The sequence below is a fragment of the Paroedura picta genome, chromosome 7, assembly GCF_049243985.1.
Source record: "Paroedura picta isolate Pp20150507F chromosome 7, Ppicta_v3.0, whole genome shotgun sequence".
NCBI classification, from domain to species: domain Eukaryota; kingdom Metazoa; phylum Chordata; class Lepidosauria; order Squamata; family Gekkonidae; genus Paroedura; species Paroedura picta.
The window spans coordinates 91,823,791-91,843,262 of record NC_135375.1 but is presented as its reverse complement, the minus strand read 5'-3'; the positions used below and the strand labels follow the sequence as shown (position 1 = coordinate 91,843,262).

General features: G+C 44.4%; 2 long non-coding RNA genes across 3 annotated transcripts in view; one reads left to right on the top strand and one right to left on the bottom strand.

Annotated features, from left to right (window-relative positions):
• The window catches only part of LOC143841857 (uncharacterized), a 216,319-nt gene that overhangs the window by 64,943 nt on the left and 131,904 nt on the right, over nt 1–19,472 (top strand). The gene's annotated exons all lie outside the window — the stretch shown is intronic.
• On the bottom strand, nt 1,808–19,121 carry LOC143841856 (uncharacterized). The gene is made up of 3 exons (XR_013232900.1): nt 18,926–19,121; nt 15,529–15,629; nt 1,808–1,932 (listed from the first exon to the last, which is right to left on the bottom strand). It is a non-coding gene; the product is annotated as an uncharacterized LOC143841856 (long non-coding RNA).

Sequence of the window (19,472 nt, the reverse complement as noted above, 5' to 3'; positions counted from 1 at the left end):
TCTTTGTAGGACAAAGATGTGTTGATGACCTCATGGTTGCTGTCCAATAGGCACCTATCACAGCTATGTTTTCCTACTGAATCATGCTGAAAACTTGCAGGATTTGCTTTCTGTATCACCGTAGTAGAAATATGTTTGTGTGTTTTGAGAACAGTATAATTGTTCTCCCCCTCTCATCACAATAAACATCTGTCTTCCCTCATAGTTATAGATGATCAAGCTTTAGACTTGCAGCCACCTTCCCAAATTCTATTCTAATTTCACTTGATTTCCCCCATCCCATAACATATATCCTCACTCATGCAAGCCTCTATAACCTTTCTACAAAATATAGATTTCTCACTCAAGGTTGATTGTGTCCTGTTATGCATTTCAATAGGATGGGAAATGTAAGCAAAGGATTGCTATTTGCAGAGAAATCACAGAGTGTCCTACACACCAATCTAATCCTGGAGGTTGTATCTATTGCAGGTTTCTATCACCCCCTCCCAATATTTATGGGTAGCAACGTATCTTTCAGCCTTTTTGCTGGCTGCAAATGAAAAAGCAACTCTCTAGCTATTACTGAAGAACGCATTCACTTCGAAATTATATATTTTTTTCCCAGGTTAAAAGTATATAATTTCACAAGGAACACATCAGGACTCATCCTGCTGTGAAGCTATTGCTCAATTATTCTCAGCAGTGGTGAGATGCCTACAGTTCTTTACTGCCGCATAACCCCCTTGAATCCCCGGCTCCAGCACTGAAGATGACAGCTGATGCTGGGTTATTGGTGCATGACTCCAAATGCCATAACAGCATGAGATCCTCTTCCAGGGGGTTCCTGGTGCTTGCCTAGTTCGTCTATGTCAGGAGCTTGGTTAATCATAGTTGACTTCCACTGTAATGGAGAGGATGCAATACAGACCTCTGGGTTACGGAGGAGTTAATTAAAAATAATATTGCAATGTCTTTGCATTCCCTCCCAGACAATCAACCCAAATGCGGAAATATTGGTTCCAACTTGCATTTGAACAGTCAGTGTAACATAAAAAAACAAAACAAAAAGCAGAACGAGAAGATGGGACCAATCCTGAAATGCAGTAAATACACGCCGAGCAGAAATTTAAAAGAGGGAATGCAGTGCCAAGGTAGAAGACTATGCCATGAAAATAAATATAGTCCTAATGAATTCCAGCACTGTCTTCTTTGGAGCTGAAGTTGAAGGTTTGGGAAGTAAATGCAGAATCTCGTTAAAGATTTATAAACAGGACACACTGCCAGTCAAACGTGATGCAGTTAGAAAAAGGGGGTGGTGGTGGGGAAAGAACTGAGTCTTTGACTCATCAAAGTGGGAATCTATAACTCTGTCAGTTCTCTTGGAAAAAAGAGAGAGAGAGAAGTCTGTTAGGAAGCAACAACAGTTCGGATATGGCATTTCTTTTTCTTTTTCTAGCGGGGGTAGGAAAGTGATTAGAAGGTTGATGGAAAGTCACCAAGTGTTGAGCTGAATGAGGAATGGGGAGGAACAGCAAGAAGGCAAATGCAAACGTAATAAAAATGTGTGTGTGTGTGTGTAGCGTTTGGCACACAATGCATGGATTTAATTACAAGTGTGCAGTTGACGGAATGATAAGCAGTGAACCAGAAACAATATTTCAATATATTGGTGTGCTAAAAAACAAAAATCTTTTGCCTGACTAACTCGGAACTGAATTTTATTATTAATTCTTGAAATTTCCATCTCGGCAACCCAGTGCGACATCTTGGATAGATAACATTAAAAAAAGCGCCATAATTTAAACTCAAGACAGCCACTGTGTCTCTCATTTTCCTTTGTTGTTCCAGCCCCTGACTAGAGAGGACATCTTTCAGTGTAGAGGGGCACCTTTGGTGTGATAGCAAATCCAGAGACACATCCTTTATTCCTCCCAGTCCAAGGCAGAATATCTAGAAAATAAACAGCACCAGTTTTATTCACACTGCAGAACTCAGCAACTAAATCTGCTGATCGGCATCTGAGGAGGAAGTGAGGACTGACAAGTCAAATCACACTCCCTCGAAATGGCTTATTGCCGTGTTCTCAAAGCCAGCTGTTTTTGAAAAAGAGGGAAAGCAGTGCCTACATTGTAGTCATCCTGGGCTGCTGGGATGCTTTAAGGTTCCCGCAATAAAAATTCCCTCTATTGGCTGTAGCAATATGACTTACAATTAGAGGAAATCCCGTTATATCTTACAGTGTTAATGAACTGGTAAGTTGTGGATGTGTCGCCAAAAAGAACACAGTGGTTAGACACAATCTACGTGGACACTGGCCAATAGCATTAGACAACTAAAAGAAGCTGTGCAAGTTCGAAAGATGTGCTGGAGACCGCTGAGTCGTAGGATCGGTGTTCCCCAACCACCAGGCTGCAGCTGGGTACCGGGCTGTGGAGGCCTTGATACCAGGCTGCGGCAGGGGGGAGGGAAGCGCGGGCACCGGCACACCAGCAGATGTGCCTCCCTCCCCCCCATGGCGCGTGCTCGCTGCACCAGGAGCAATCGGCTACCTCCCAGCGCAGCAAGTGCTGCACTGTGGGGGGGAGGCGCGGGTGCCTGCAAATGGGCAGGTGCAGACCTGCTGTGCCTGCACATTTGTGCCTGCTGGCACGCCGGCGCCCACACCCACACCCATGCCTGCTCCATGCAGCAAGGTGTGCCTGCTGGTTTGTGGGCACCGGCATGCTCGTGCCTCCCTCTCCCCCCCGGTCCCCAACCCGAGCCACTGCATAGGATCACCAAGAGTCAGACACAAATGAATGGCTAACATCATCATGATCACCTAAGATGTCAATATCATACTTCATTGTAGAACAAAGCTTTATTAAAATATTTATATTGCTCTTTCAGGTGTTATATTATTTTTAGTAGTTTCTTATTTTGTCAGTTTTTAATCTGTAGACTCAAATATTGGCACACATGCTCACCACTTCACATATGGGCCCACCTCACCTTCAAAAGAACTCATGATTGATTGACTGGAACAGGTATCCTGCTCCTTTTCCCTAGTGGCGCCTTGCTAGTTCCTTGGACCCCTGACAATTTGTACCTTGATGTTATCCTTGCTAGGTCCACTGAGCCAGGGTTACTATTTTGTGGTGAGTATGAGATAGCTTGGCTCAGTGAACCAATCTGAACATGACATAGGCCTTTTATGCACTGGCGTTTTCCTTCGGTTTCACTGTGCATTCTTGTCGAGTTTTCTTTTTCGTTCTGCATTTTGCCCTGCTTTCCCTGCTCATTCCCTGCTCATTGGGCTTTCTTTTTATGGAGGTTCTGCATTGATTTTTCTCACTTTAGTACTCAATTTGCTTTCTGCTTACTATTTCTCCAGTTTTTTGAGAGTGCATTTGCTGCATTTTTTCTTTTTTATTTGCACCAAACCAAAGTAAATTCAAAAGGTATAAATGTTCTCCGGAGTTGAAGATTCTCCTTTGTTCTTCAAAAAACATGGCAATCAACACTGATAAGTCAGGAGATTAATGTGCCACCCCTTCCCCCAATAATAATTTGGCAGTGCAACACAGCCACAGACACTGGAATAAAATTATAGAAAAAAGGTAAGTGCAGAATGCATGCACAGCATTCAGATTAAACCATATTGATTCAAATTCTGTGAAAACTAAGTTGTGCATGCAGAATAGGCCATAGAAAGAAAAAGTGGAAATATTGACCTCAGTTGCCACTCTTAAGGTGGTTAGGAGGGAGGGCCCATGCTGTAACCCCCATGCCTGCTTGGCAAGTTCAAATAGGATACAGAAGATATAGTTGTCTTGATATCTCAATTTCTCCAACCTGCTATAGGCTGGACAGGAATGCAATAGGCTTTATCATTGATGCTAAGTTGATGGGCAAGGTGGGTGGGAGTCATATTGCAAATGATTCCCTGTTGGTTTCAAAACTGGTTTGTCATATACCATGGGGATATGCAGCTGATATTAGGAGAGAAAAAAAGTATAACTACTTCCTCCCAGTGTAGCTCTGGAACTAGTCTTGTAGTTCTTCATACCCTCACAGGCAATTCCATAAATGTTCCTGCTGACCTCATTTTAAATTATATTTTGTTTGCTTTATGCATTAATCAACCTTAACATTTATTGCTGGTTTTGTATTCACTCTTTTTGTTGGTCTTCTCTCTCTATATAGTTTTGCCCCAAGCTGATCAGACTATTGCTAGCAAGGCCTTGGCCAGTGATTTCCACACTGTAATTGTTACTTCCATCATCTTAATTAATAGGGAATCCCCCCCCCCCACTCATCCTACTATGTTATTTGCTTGTTTTCCGCTGCAGTATCTAAGTGTGAGCTTATGTTTAATCTGTCATCAGGTCATCCTCTAAGTAGGAACTGCAATTTCATGTCCCCCTAGTAATACAAACACAGGCAACCCCCTCAAACAAAACCAAACCAAAATACATATGCTGTCGGATAAGTTTTTGAGTACTCCTTTTCGTGTCAGATTCCCACAGCACAGTCCTACACAGAGTTCACCCTTTTAGATCCTTTAATGCAGTGGTCTCCAACCCCCGGGCTGCTGCCTGGTGGCGGGCCGCGAAGGCCTCAGCGATGGGCCGCAGCTCCCTCTCCCTGCCCCCCCCCCCGCAGCGAGAAGCTCGCCAGGTCGCGAGCAAATCGGCCGCCGAAGCGGCTGATTAGCTTGCAGCCTGGCAAGCTTCTTGCTTTGGGAGGGGGTGGGGAGAGGGAACCGTGGCTGCCGGCATGCCAGCAGCGCAAACACACATGCAAACGTGCACGCACGGCAGGTTTGCACATGCTTCGGCGGCCGATTTGCTCGCTGCCTGTGGGGAGGGGTGGGGAGAGGGAGCTGCGGCCGTCGGCATACCACCGGCGCAAACGCGCATGCACGGACTTGCTGCGCATGCAGATTTGTGTCCAGCAGGACCACAAACATGCACATGTGGCAGTTTTGCACATGCACAGTGCTGCTGCACGTGAGTGTTTGTGCCCCCGCCGGACGCAAACGCGCATGCGCGGGGGCCCGGGTCGCCCTCTCCCCCACCCCTTGGCAGCGGTCTGCACCCACGGAAAGGTTGTGGACCGCTGCTTTAATGAACTTAAATGCGTGTAACTCTGTTTAGCATTGCACTGTCAGTGACTTGGGCAGCATTCCTCAAGGGACCTGTGGATCCCCTGGAATTACAGTTTATCTCAAGGTTCCAGGGGTCAGTTTTCCTGGAGAAAATGGCTGCTTTGGTGGGGGGACTCTTGTTGCATTGTACCCCACTGAGATCCCAGTCCTCCCCAGGGTCCATCTCCAAATCTCCAGTTTCCCAGCTTGGAAGTGCCACCAACCCTACCCCTCATTCCCTGGTAATGGTGGTAATTAAAATAAACTATATGCCACTGTTGGTGAATCAACAGGGAAGGAGGAGTAGGGTTCACACATGCAATTACATCTTTTATAAGGAAAACTGAACCCTTCTTAGTCCATTGAAGTCAATGAGAAGGGCATAACTCTGCTCAGGATTGCATAAGTCATCTCTCATCATTTGATGGCTACGAATTGTTTCCAGGAACATAGGAAAAATCTCTCTCCCTCTGCTAAAATCATTGGTCTCATTCACACCTTCCAAAATTCAGTAAGTGACAAGCCTGCATTTCGAAACTGACCTAATGACATTTGCTTTCCAAATTGCTGCTGGTGACCTTAGGGAGACATGATTCAGATCTGTGTGATCAATCACAGACGTAGACTGACTCATGTCCTTGTTTACTGGATTCAGATCCTTGTTTGCAGTTTTTTTGTTGTTTTGTTCTGAAAACGGGAGGGTGGGAAAAAAAGAGCAAGAGAAAAATCCTGGCACAGTGCAGACAGCAGATTTCAAATCTTGGGAAGCCCAGAACAAGGCATAAGTTTGGACAAGCTGGTCTGTCAATGCTCAGGCTCTATTAGCATGCCCAATTCCCGCAGGCCAAATGTTCACTTGGGGAAAACAGCAAATCGGTTGGGGCTGCACGCGAAACCCAGCGAGCATGTAGGACTGTAGGCGGAAATGATCCAGCGTGTGGGTTGTCATCTCTTCCCTCCCTCCTCTGTTCCTCTGCCTTTTACAGCAGATATAAAGGAAGTAAGCCCGTGAAGCTTTTCCACACCATTTACCTCTATGCCTGGAAAAGCTTCACATGATCATATCTTTTTGGCAAATTGTTGTTAAAGGCACTGGGATGAGGCAAGAGGAAAAGGTGGCAGAATCAGGAGACATTTGCTTTTGTGGCATCAATGTCAGTAATACTGCCAACAACCAAGCCACAAATCTCTTTGAATGACTGTTTGAAGTAGGCAGGAGAGCAAAGATATGAGCTGTTCTTGGGTTTGACTTGCTTTGTGAAATGAGTCGTAAAGTTGGGCTGGTCCTATTCTTGTGTTTTCAGCTGTAGCCCAAGAGGAAGAAATTGAGCAGGTGGAGGCCTGGAGCTTTTCCTGACATGGAGTGATAAAGCACGTGATGGTATTCATGAACACGGCCTGCAAACACATCCCTAAATCCCAGGTTGCAGGGTAAAAGGAGGGTGACGGTGCCTGCCCTCCCCTGCTCAGAACGATGCTTTAATTTATATTTAAAATAGAATGTCACCATGCAAACAGCATATCTTTCTGGGTACCGAAAGTGCTGATATAAGAACTTCCCATGGGATCCAGCTGTGCTGTATGATTAGGTTTAGGAATACTGATATGATGGGGGAGATACAAAGGCAACCTCATAGGCTTCCTCTGGCAGGGAAATGTGGCAGTGGGACCTGGGAACAAGCCCCTATAAAAGTCTGGGGTCTTCTCATACCCTCTTATGATATGGGAAAAAGCTACTAGATGTAGACAGCTGATGTTTCTGAGGATTTTCTAAATCCTGAATTCGGAGTCCGTTGGACAAAACCAGGCTGAATTTAGTGTTCATGAATCAATGTCAGGAATGTCAGGAGTTGATTCTTGCCCTCATGCAGTCTTCTTTCCTCCTGCTCATGTTGTTGTGATTGAAGATTGCTGGGCTGAAGACTGGTTGAAGATCTAACCATTGATTATTGTAGCATCCAAATTTAGGCACCTCAACAGACCTGGAGTTTGTTTCATGCCTACAAACCAGGACTAAAGAAACAAAGTCAAGTTTGTTGAGGCAGGAAAATTTGGATGTCATGAGAAGTTGTGGATAAAGACTTTCTAAGTAAGGAAGTCTTCTAGATTTTGTTCCATAGACCAGAGGAGGGAGGGCGGACCTTGCAAGGCTAGGGTTGCCAACTCTAGGTGGGGAGGGCCTGGAGAGGTGCCCACCAAAGTAGCCATTTTCTCCAGGAGAACTGATCTCTGTAGTTGGAAAACCAGTTTTAAAAGCAGGAGATCTCCAGTTCCTCTCTGGAGGTTGGTAATCTTATGCAAGGCCCAATAATAAATGGACAACCCAGCATTTATTCATGATATCTGACTTCTACCCAATAATTCTTCTTAATACATTAAAGTGAAGCCTTCCTAATAAATCCAGCAGCCTTAAAATGTTTTGAAAAGTCTCCCTCCTGTAAAATAACTTGCTAAAGTATGTATGCAAAGTGCTTAATTTCCTTGCTTTGATTTTTCTTTTAATTTTGTCTATTACTTTTGTCTCATTTACATAGCAAGAAATCAGAAGGGGTGTGTGTGTGTGTGTGTGTGTGTGTTTCTGCCGTGTTGCATTCAAAGGCTCTTTTCTCTCCATGCTCAGAAACGCCCTCCCAACACACACACTTCATGGTAGTGCTGCAACCTGTCACCTTCTTTACACTGAATTTTTAATCTGCCTCTACTGATTAGATTTACCGTAAGGAGTCTCTGCCAAAATCTGTTTTAAACAGCAGTGTTTGGTCTTCAGCTTGGAGAGATACGTGCTGTTCTCTTAAGATGTTCGCACAAAATTTTCAAGAGGCCGAGTGCCAAGCAGTGCTGAGGACTTGGCAGGAAAGTGGTTTAGGGTTAAGTTGGCGAGGGAAAGGCCAGACAGACCCTCCAGCGAAAATCAAGGCGCTCTGCACGCAGAATGGCGGCTCAGGACGCAGAGCCGAATACTTTATTGCAGTTGTCTTCTGATGCAAGAAAGCCACGTCACAAATAGCATCTGTGTTTTCTTCTCGCAGAAGCTCCCCTATGGGAGAGTGTGCGAGGTTGTTGCTAGCAAGGTTAACAACTCTTCCCCTTGCCCTGTCCTTGTGTGTTGGGAAAAACCTTATCGGCGGAACTTCTGCTTATTACATAGCTGCCAAGGCTAGGGACCCTACCCAAAAGTCAACTAGGCTCCTCTGGTTACTAGAGTGTGAGTACTGTAGTGCAGGGGTAGTCAACCTGTGGTCCTCCAGATGTTCATGGACTACAATTCCCATGAGCCCCTGCCAGCAGGGGCTCATGGGAATTGTAGTCCATGAACATCTGGAGGACCACAGGTTGACTACCCTTGCTGTAGTGGTCAGAGTGCTGGACTACGTACATAGGTGCTGTCAAGTCACAGCTGACTTATGATAACCCTAGCAAGAGGGTTAAATCCCCAGGTGGGACCTAGGGATCCCCCCCATTCTCCAGCTCATCTCCAGGGAACAGAGATCTTTAGAAAATGGCTGCTTTGGCTCCATATCACGATACTCCACTGAGGCCCCTCTCTGTCCCAAATCCTGCCCATTCTTGGCTCCACCCCCAAAGTATCCAGATATTTTCCATCCCAGAATGCTAATGCTAAAACTCTCTGACTGATTTATCTCTGCCTACTCTTATCTGAAAAGAGCCTCTTGTGGCGCAGAGTGGTAAGGCGGCAGACATGCAGTCTGAAAGCTCTGCCCATGAGGCTGGGAGTTCAATCCCAGCAGCCGACTCAAGGTTGACTCAGCCTTCCATCCTTCCAAGGTTGGTAAAATGAGTACCCAGCTTGTTGGGGGGTAAACGGTAATGACTGGGGAAGGCACTGGCAAATCACCCCGTATTGAGTCTGCCATGAAAACACTAGAGGGCGTCACCCCAAGGGTCAGACATGACTCGGTGCTTGCACAGGGGATACCTTACTCTTATCTGCCTACTCTTATCTCTGCCACTCTTACATTATTGTCCAAAATGGAGGAGGAAAGAACAATGTTGTAAGTTGTTGGGGGTCTTTTTAATGGAAGAAAGCAGGGTATAAATATCTAGATAAATAGAATAACCTGAAAGGTCTTTACTGGTGCAGAAAAGGGAGTTGCAGCCTATCATGTTGTTGTTGTTATGTGCGAAGTCGTGTCTGACCCATCGCGACCCCATGGACAATGATCCTCCAGGCCTTCCTGTCCTCTACCATTCCCTGGAGTCCATTTAAGTTTGCACCTACTGCTTCAGTGACTCCATCCAGCCACCTCATTCTCTGTCGTCCCCTTCTTCTTTTGCCCTCGATCGCTCCCAGCATTAGGCTCTTCTCCAGGGAGTCCTTCCTTCTCATGAGGTGGCCAAAGTATTTGAGTTTCATCTTCAAGATCTGGCCTTCTAAAGAGCAGTCAGGGTTGATCTCCTCTAGGACTGGCCGGTTTGTTCGCCTTGCAGTCCAAGGGACTCGCAAAAGTCTTCTCCAGCACCAGAGTTCAAAAGCCTCAATTCTTTGACGCTCGGCCATCCTTATGGTCCAGCTTTCGCAGCCATACATTGCAACTGGGAAGACCATAGCCTTGACTAAACGCACTTTTGTTGGCAGGGTGATGTCTCTGCTTTTTAGGATGCTCTCTAGATTTGCCATAGCTTTCCTCCCCAGGAGCAAGCGTCTTTTAATTTCTTTGCTGCAGTCCCCATCTGCAGTGATCTTGGAGCCCAGGAAAATAAAATCTGTCACTTTCTTCCCCATCTATTTGCCAGGAATTGAGAGGGCCGGATGCCATGATCTTCGTTTTCTTGATGTTGAGTTTCAAGCCAACCTTTGCACTCTCCTCCTTCACCCGCATCAACAGGCTCTTTAGTTCCTCTTCACTTTCTGCCATTAGAGTGGTATCATCTGCATATGAGCCATATCTGCATATGAGCCATATCTGCATATGAGCCTGAGCCTCCGGGGAGGGCGGTATATAAGTATGATAAATATATATATAATAATATAATATATATAATATATATATCTGAGGTTGTTGATATTTCTCCCTGCAATCTTGATCCCAATTTGTGACTCCTCTAATCCCGCATTTCTCATGATGTGCTCTGCATACAAGTTAAATAGGCAAGGCGACAGTATACAGCCTTGCCGAACTCCTTTCTCAATTTTGAACCAGTCAGTGATTCCATGTTCAGTTCTCACTGTTGCTTCTTGACCTGCATATAAATTTCTCAAGAGACAAATAAGATGCTCTGGTATTCCCATCTCTTTAAGAACTTGCCACAATTTGTTGTGCTCCACACAATCAAAGGCTTTAGCATAGTCGATGAAGCAGAAGTAGACGTTCTTCTGGTACTCCCTAGCTTTCTCCATGATCCAGCGTATGTTGGCAATTTGATCTCTAGTTCCTCTGCCTCTTCGAAATCCTGCCTGTACTTCTGGAAGTTCTCGGTCCACATATTGCTGGAGCCTAGCTTGTAGGATTTTGAGCATAACTTTGCTAGCATGAGAAATTAGTGCAATGGTGCGGTAGTTTGAACATTCTTTGGCATTGCCCTTCTTTGGGATTGGAATGTAAACTGACCTTTTCCAATCCTGTGGCCATTGTTGAGTTTTCCAAATTTGCTGGCATATTGAGTGTAGCACTTTTACTGCATCGTCCTTTAAGATTTTGAATAGTTCAACTGGAATGCTGTCACCACCACTAGCTTTATTGTTGCTCAGACTTCCTAAGGCCCATTTGACTTCACATTCCAGGATGTCTGGCTCCAGGTCAGTAACTACCCCACTGTGGTCATCAGGGATGTTAAGCTCGCTCTTGTATAGTTCTTCTGTATAATTTTGCCACCTTTGTTTAATCTCTTCTGCTTCTGTGAGGTCCCTACCATTTTGGTCCCTTATCATACCCAACTTTGCATGAAACGTTCTCTTCATATCTCCAATTTTCTTGAAAAGATCTCTGGTCCTCCCCATTCTATTGTTTTCTTCTATTTGTTTGCACTGTTCATTTAAGAAGGCATTCTTATCTCTTCTAGCTTTTCTCTGGAATTCTGCATTCAATTGGGTGTATCTTTCTCTTTCTCCCTTGCCTTTCACTTCCCTTCTCTCCTTAGCTATTTGTAAAGCTTCCTCAGACAGCCATTTTGATTTCTTGCATTTCTTTTTCTTTGGGATGGTTTTAGTTGTTACCTCTTGTACAATGTTGCGAACCTCCGTCCATAGTTCTTCAGGCACTCTGTCTATCAGATCTAATTCCTTAAATCTATTTGTCACCTCTACTGTATATTCGTCGGGGATATGATTTAGTTCATACCTGAGTGGCCTAGTGCTTTTCCCTACTTTCTTCAATTTAAGCCGAAATTTTGCAACAAGAAGCTCATGATCTGAACCACAATCAGCTCCTGGTCTTGTTTTTATTGACTGGATAGAACTTTTCCATCTTTGGCTGCAGAGCACATAGTCAATCTGATTTCTGTGTTGAGCGTCTGGTGATGTCCATGTGTAGAGTCGTCTCTTGGGTTGTTGGAAAAGAGTGTTTGCTATGACCATTGTATTCTCTTGACAAAATTCTACCAGCCTGTGCCCTGCTTCATTTTGTACTCCAAGGCCAAACTTGCCTGTTATCCCGGTTATCTTTTGGCTTCCTACTTTAGCATTCCAATCCCCCATGATGATAAGCACATCATTTTTTGGCGTTGCTTCTAGAAGGTGTTGTAGGGCTTCATAGAACTGATCAACTTTATCCTCTTCAGCAGCAGTGGTTGGGGCATAGACCTGGATCACTGTGATGTTGAATGGTTTGCCTTGGATTCAAACTGAGATCATTCTGTCATTTTGGGGATTGTATCCCAAGACTACTTTTCCTACTCTCTTATTGATTATGAAGGCTACTCCATTTCTTCTGTGAGATTCTTGTCCACAGTAGTATACCTGATGGTCATCTGAATTAAATTTACCCATTCCTGTCCATTTTAGTTCACTGATTCCTAAAATGTCGATGTTCAGTCTTGTCATTTCTTGTTTGACCACGTCCAGCTTGCCTTGATTCATGGATCTGACGTTCCAGGTTCCTATGGAATAAAAATCTTTACAACATCGGACTGTCATTTCGCCACCAGTTACTTCCACAACTGAGCGTCCTTTCGGCTTTGGCCCAGTCGCTTCATTCATTCTGGCGCTACTCATACTAGCCGTCTGCTCATCCCCAGTAGCATATTGGACACCTTCCGACCTGAGGGGCTCATCTTCCGGCGTCATATCGTTATGCCTATTGGAACTGTCCATAGAGTTTTCATGGCAAAGATACTGGAGTGGTTTGCCATTTCCTTCTCCTGACCTTTGCCATTTCCTGACCTTTTGTCAGGGCTCTCAGCTATGACCTGTCCGTCTTGGGTGACCCTGCACGGTATAGCTCATAGCTTCACTGAACTACGCAAGCCCCCTTGCCACAACAAGGCAGCGATCCTTGAAGGGGGGCAGCCTATCATACTTATGCCAAAATCCCATTTTCTACACCAATATTAAAGATACATGTGAGGCAAAACACTCCTGATTCCTCTCAAGGGTGACTGTGAATAATAATAGGCTTATTTAATTTTGCAGGTGTTGCTAATTGGCTACATAGCCCTTATCATCTTCAAGGCCAGAGCTGGAAATGTGGTAATTTGGTTCTCAGGAGAATCTGCAGCCCACAGAATTAGGGGGGGGGGGACTGATAACTTTAGAGGGTTCCAGGAAGAACATGTCCTGATTGGGTGTCATCATCACCTGATACTGTTTGGCAAACCCCCCCCCCCTATAAGAACCAGGAGAAAGGAGGCTAGCTTGGATTTTGATGGATTGTAGGCCTGGGCTATGAGATTAATGCAATAGCCAGCAATGCAGAGAACGCATAAGCTATGTATGGCCTTTTTGAAGTTAAAGTTTCTGTCATCTAATGCGGGTCTTAGAAATGTGTTAGATAGTAAAGCTAATTCTTCTTGTTTTTCTGGCTGCTTGATTTTAGAGCATTGTGTTGCCTGTAGAATAAACATTTTTTTCTGAAATATATTAATTATAAAATTATATAACTAAAAAAATAAAGATCTGACTACTTATGTAGATCAGCCCTGGGAACCCACAACGTTCAGCCTTGGACCATGTGACAGTCCCAAAAAGTCCTCTTGCTCTGTTTTTCCTTGGACAGCTTTCACTAATTCTGATGATGTCAACAGTAGGGTTGCCATCTCCTGGTTGGAAAACACCTAGAGATTTGGGGATGGAGTCTAAGAAGCATGGGATTTGGGGAGGGGCAGGACTTAGTGGGGTTTAATGTCATAGTGTCAACCTTCCATTTTCTCCTGGTGAACTGACCTCCGTCACCTGGAGAGCACTTGTAATATCTCCCAGCCACACTGCAAAATTAAAGGCAGGCCAGTCCTTTCTTTAAAAGAAAAGCATGAGATCATTCAATTTGATGGAGAGCATCAATTATGAACGTCAGTTTGATGGAGAGCATCAATTATGATTCCATCCACAGAGCAGCAGCTTCTGAAGACCTTGAGAAGTTAGCTGTCCCAGCAGCCTTTCGGCCACGAGTCATGTCTGCTGTTTTCCTTCACTGCAGTAGTTACAGCCTCTTCCTGATCGTATCATCAGCCTTTTAGATGAGAAGACAAGCAGCCTTTCATCTTCCTGGCTGTCTTTTCCATCATGCTCCACCTGGTATTCCTAAGGCACCCCACAGGTAATTAGCCCTGGGGCTTTGCTGGCAATCAGGTGCGCCTTGATCTCAGGTGTTTCTGTTTCCTCCCAGCATAAAAGCTGCCTCTGTTGCTTAGGTCCAAAGGCCAACACGTAACACTCCACAAAAGAGAGGAACTGCTGTTATAGGAGAGCAACCAACAAGTTAACACTCTCCTTCACATTTTACAAAATGAAGACGACTCTAGCCAGGTTAGTGTTGCTCTGCGAAGACGCCGTCATAGAAACTGTAACATTCCTTTCTCCGAGTAATCAATCACAGCGGTCGTATTTCAGTGTGTTGTCATGTAAAAAAAACCCCAAAACGTCAAAAGCAGAAGGTAGGGCAACAGAATGACACAAAACTAACCCAAAGGATCAACCAAACAACATAGAACAAGTGATCTGGCGTGGGATGATGGTTAAGAGCAACATTCTCTGATATGGAGAACCGGGTTTGAGAGGAAAGAGAAGACGATTACATGTCACTTTTGCGACTTTTTTGGGGTACAAAACCAACTCTTTTTCAAAACTGGGTGCAAGCTTTTTCGTTCTCTAGAACCCTTCATCAGGTTGCATTTTCTTTATTAAAAAACGTGTGGGGAAATCCTTTGTCCTCTGTGGAATGCTGATTCAATAGGAAGATTGCTAATAGTACAGTGCTTTCCCCCCCCTCCCTTTTTGCTTTTATCTCTAGCTTAGAGCTCGCAGTTTTGTGTCATCTTCTACTAAAATGTCCAATATGGCATCTGTTTGGGGTTTTTGCCTTTGGACCTGCACACCTGCCTGCAACCTCTCTCTGCTTAGAGAGCAATAGATAGGCTAGTTTCCAATGTTCTGTCTTAAATTCTGATTGAAAAAAGCAAAGGAAGGAAAATGAGGAAGCCACAGTTTGCAGGGTGACAGTGCTTATAGGTCTGTACCAGTTCTTGGAAGTGTCCTGATTTTCATTTGGAGCTGTGTGGCAGATTAGAACTGACTGCAAGCCATATATCCAGTTGCTTTGAGGCTTTCAGGCATGTTCTCAGATGAGCTTTAATTTGGCCTTCCTTTGAAAGCATTGATTCCCTGCTTCGGAACCATTCTGATGGTACAATTTTGTTCGCTGTCATATCAGAAAGATTGCTACTGATAGCACTTCTGCAAAGTTCTGAATGAAAGCTGGAGGACACAGGGTATAGAAAAAGGTTTTATCCCTCTCACGGAAAACAATAGGGATGGCTAGGCATAGCACAAAGCTACTGCAGAAGGAAATTATTTTCTCCTCACGTCCTAGCAGATGCTAACACAATTGCATGTGTTTTTTTTTTGGTTTTTTTAACCCCTGTGGGGAATTCTTTGATTGGGTACAGAATTAAGATATAAGAGCAAATAAATAAATAAGCAAGCAAACCAACCAACCCCTGATCTATTTTCTTGATGAATCTTTATTCTCCCCCCTCTGCTTCCTTCACACTCCCGACCATTGTGCTAGTGATCCATGAAAGCAGGCCTTGACTTGATTCAAATAAAAGCAGGACCAAACTTGTCCCCCAATAGTTCTGATGTATAATTTTTGAGAGAGAAGTAACCTGTTCTTTTGTAATGGAAGAAATGATAAAGAATTCATTGAAAAGTCACACCGAGTACTTTGGGAATACGCTGGAGAAGGCTGGGGAAAATTTGAAAGCAAAATTTTAACTCAATCAGATTATTTCTCCTTTTTGCATACCTGGAGAACTTCAGCGTAAAACAATCTCCATCTTGTGTGGGATAAAATGTTGAGTTTGGGGGGACCCTGTTGTGTCTTCACACAACTGAATCCAGACTGAACTGAGAGAGAGAGAGAGAGAGAGAGAGAAGTCAGAACACCCATCTATTCTTGCAGATTGTAGACTTTGTTTAATAGGGGACTATGACTCATTTGGTTTTTATTTATAAGTGTTGATGTTGATGGTATGATGACACTTCAGACTGACAAAATGTTTCAGAGCAAATTTGCTTGTGTGTTTGTTTCTTTGGTGAATGTCTATGCTTTCCAGAGACTTATGGAATACAAAGTGACTAACAGTGAAATTCAACAACTAAAAGCTAGCAATATTCAATTAAAAAAACACATAATAAAAGTATCACCTCCAGCCAGCAATATAAAACAATCTTTAAAGTGGGTCCTAAAAACAACAGTATCAGCAGGAAACTAATGGGCTGCAACAAATAGATGGGATAAAACTTCAGCTAAATGCCTGGGCAAAACATCAGTGTCTGGTGCTTACAAGAATTTTTGTTGTCAAACTCTGGTTAGGGTTTAGAGGTCTCCTGGAATATAACTGAGAAGTTTTCCTGGAGAAAATGGCTGCTTTGGAGGGTGGACTTTATGGCTTGGGTTGTCAGGTTTTCACTGGGGCAGGGGATCTGCTGGCTGATTAGGACATTTACCTTAGGGAAACTAGGCCTTGTCCTGTGTTGCTGGCAGTGTGGTGATGTCACTTCCAGCATGCCACAGAAGTGATGTCATTGCATTGCTGGCAACACACCTGGTATTTGAGCAAAAATTCTAATGTCAAAATGGCATCTACTATAGAGCATTTGCCCTTATACCAGAATACCAATGCCAATGATGCAGTGATGTCATGTCCAGTGCACACCTGAAGTGATGTTGCTGCATCACCGGCAATGCAGTCCTAGGGCTACTTATCTTATGGGTAAGTCCTTCCCACCCCCTGCCTTCTGTCAGTTATCTGAGAATACTTAGCAACCCTATGGCACTCTCTCCTGCTGAAGAAGCCCTGATGTGGATAGTCCAGGCTAGCCTGATCCCATTAAGTCCCAGTAGCCTCTTGTGGCGCAGGGTTGTAAGGCAGCCGACATTCTGTCTGAAGTTCTGACCATGAGGTGGGAGTTCGATCCCGGCAGCCGGCTCAAGGTTGACTCAGCCTTCCATCCTTCTGAGGTCGGTAAAATGAGTACCCAGCTTGCTGGGGGGCAAAACGGTAATGACTGGGGAAGGCACTGGCAAACCACCCTGTATTGAGTCTGCCAAGAAAACGCTAGAGGGCATCACCCCAAGGGTCAGACATGACTCAGTGCTTGCACAGGGGATATCTTTACCTTTAGCTAATCAGAGCTGACCCTGGCTAGTATTTGGATAGGAGACCTTCAAGGATTTGAGTGGAGTTTCTCCAAGGAGTACCAGGGGTAGAGTAGAGGCATGAAATGGCAACCCACCTCTGAATGTCACTTGTCTTGCTGCCAGACAATCTCAGGTTTCTACACTACGCACACCATACAATAGATAATAATCCTACCAAAGTCCTTTGCCTCCCTAAACCTTGTCATCCTCGGACTCCATTTCCAATTCTCCAGGAATTTCCTAACCTAATAATAACAACTTTAAATTTGTATCCCATCCTTCCACGTCACTCAGGGCAGGTAACAACATTTAAAAGAACATGCAAAGTTAATTAAAAAAAAAACCTTTGCAATATTACTACTACCACCTATAATTCCCAGACAGGTTTTTGTTGTTGTTGTTGTAAAAGAACCAGTCTTCTAACTTTCCTCCTCCTCCAATGGAGAGGCCAGCCTTAATTGGTGAATATTATTTTAGACCTTGACCATAAGCCTGGGGGAATAGCTCTGTCTTACAGGCCCTGTGGAACTGATTTAGGTCCTGCAGGGCCCTGATCTCTCCCCGGAGAGGCTTAGCCCAGTGCTGAGAAGGCCAATTTCACCTCTTTTGGGCAGGGGACTGAAGTCTATCCGAAGATCTTAGTGCTTTTGGGGGATTATAATGGAAAAAGCAGTCCCATAGATATGCTGGTCCCAGACCATTTAAAGGTTAACACCAGCACCATGAACTTGCTTCGCTCTCCAATCTGGAGCCAACCACCATATGAACCAGACAACCAAGGTGTGTGGGTATATTCCGGAGATGGGGAGCAACCATGAAATAGACCTTGTCTTTAGTTGTAAATGGCCCAAGGTTGCCCAGTGAGCTTCCGTGGCAAAATGGGGATTCAAACCTGGGTCTCCCAGATCCTAGGCATGCATTGCCCCATGTGATTTTCATCTCCAAACACTAAAAATCAGTCTCAGCACTAGCAGCCAGGAATAGGTGCCTGTGCTTGCAGAATGTGGCTCCCATCGTATATTATTATTATTATTATTATTATTATTATTATTATTATTATTATTATTATTATTTAGATTTATTCCTTGCCTCTCCCTGGAGGCCTGAGGCAAATTACAGACATATAAAACCCCAACAAAACATACAATAAAACATATATACATATTATACATAAATCCCCAGACAATAGAACAAGATGTGATAAAAAACTCAGTTCATAACTACTCTACCCCTTGGTAACCCACTATCGAGGGGGAGGGAGGACAGAGGGTGCCAGATGGACTACGCTACTGCCGCTGTAAGGGGGCCAGATCTTCCATGCGGCCCGGCCTCACCCCACGACCTGGCGGAAGAGCTCCATTTTGCAGGCCCTGCAGAACGCTGAGAGCTCCCGCAACGCCCGCAGCTCCTCCGCACATGCAGGCACATATTAATTAAAGCGACTGCTGAATATGTTGTGTGTTCACAGGTAAGCAGAAACATGGCCAGGACTAATACTCTGATGGAAAAGCCTAGGCAGTGCTGCTCCTCTTTGCAGGTCTTAAAAGCCTGAAGTCTGTCGAAACACAAGTGGTTCTCCCAAAGGCAGAAGTAGCACAAAAAGAAATAGACGGGCCTGTGTGTGTATGTGTATGTGTGTACGTTGTGTGTAAATGCAAGGCGAATCTGGTAGCGTTGCAGACTGCTGCGTTTGGAGAACAATTTGACAGAGACAGAGCAAGATGATGATAACTTTGGGAAAGTATAATTTGTTATGATTGCCTCCTTTCCCTGTGAAAGCAGTACAGTTTTTGTAGTTTGTACCCATTGCAATTTATACCTGGGTGAAAGTATGGCTTGGAGGAAAAAGGCAGTTTGCTCCTGAACATGCTTGGGTAAAAGATAGCTTACTGAAGCAATGTATAATTTCATCCCTCTGGCTACCCAGGCATGCACAAAGCATTTTAGTCAGAACATTGTTTGATGCACCCCCCACCCCCCTATGTAAAATTTCACTTACGGTACTGTGGGTGAAGACTGTTCTGTCGAGGACACTGAATATTATAGAGGAGCGCTTCTGACGTCCAGGAGTGCACTGATAATTCCATGGCTTGTCTTCTTAATGCAAATGTCGTGCATGCATCTTTCTACCGTGTGCCTTTTTGTTAGCCGGCTCTAGCCAGCAATGTAATCTCTCTATAGGCCAAAAACATGTATTCCGAGGAACAATGTGAACTGTTGGTTAATGGCACATTGGCTAACAATGCTTTGATTATACAGGCTGGAGCATCAGAATGTGCAGCGTTAAGTCAGGCGCTGTTGCGTAAAAGAACAATTCAGGGGAAAATAACAGTGGACATTTTTAAACGAGGTGATAGGGGAAAGGAAGGCGAAAACACAAGGTTTACTTGACTTTGAGGGTGTATTGTGAGGGAAAGATATCGACAAATTAAGATGTCTGAATATTGGACAGTTTGGTAACTTATTTCTTGAAAGCTTGTTTTCAGAGGTTAGGCCCTTTGTGTGCTGCATATGTATATAAGAGTTATAACACTGTAAGCTGTGTT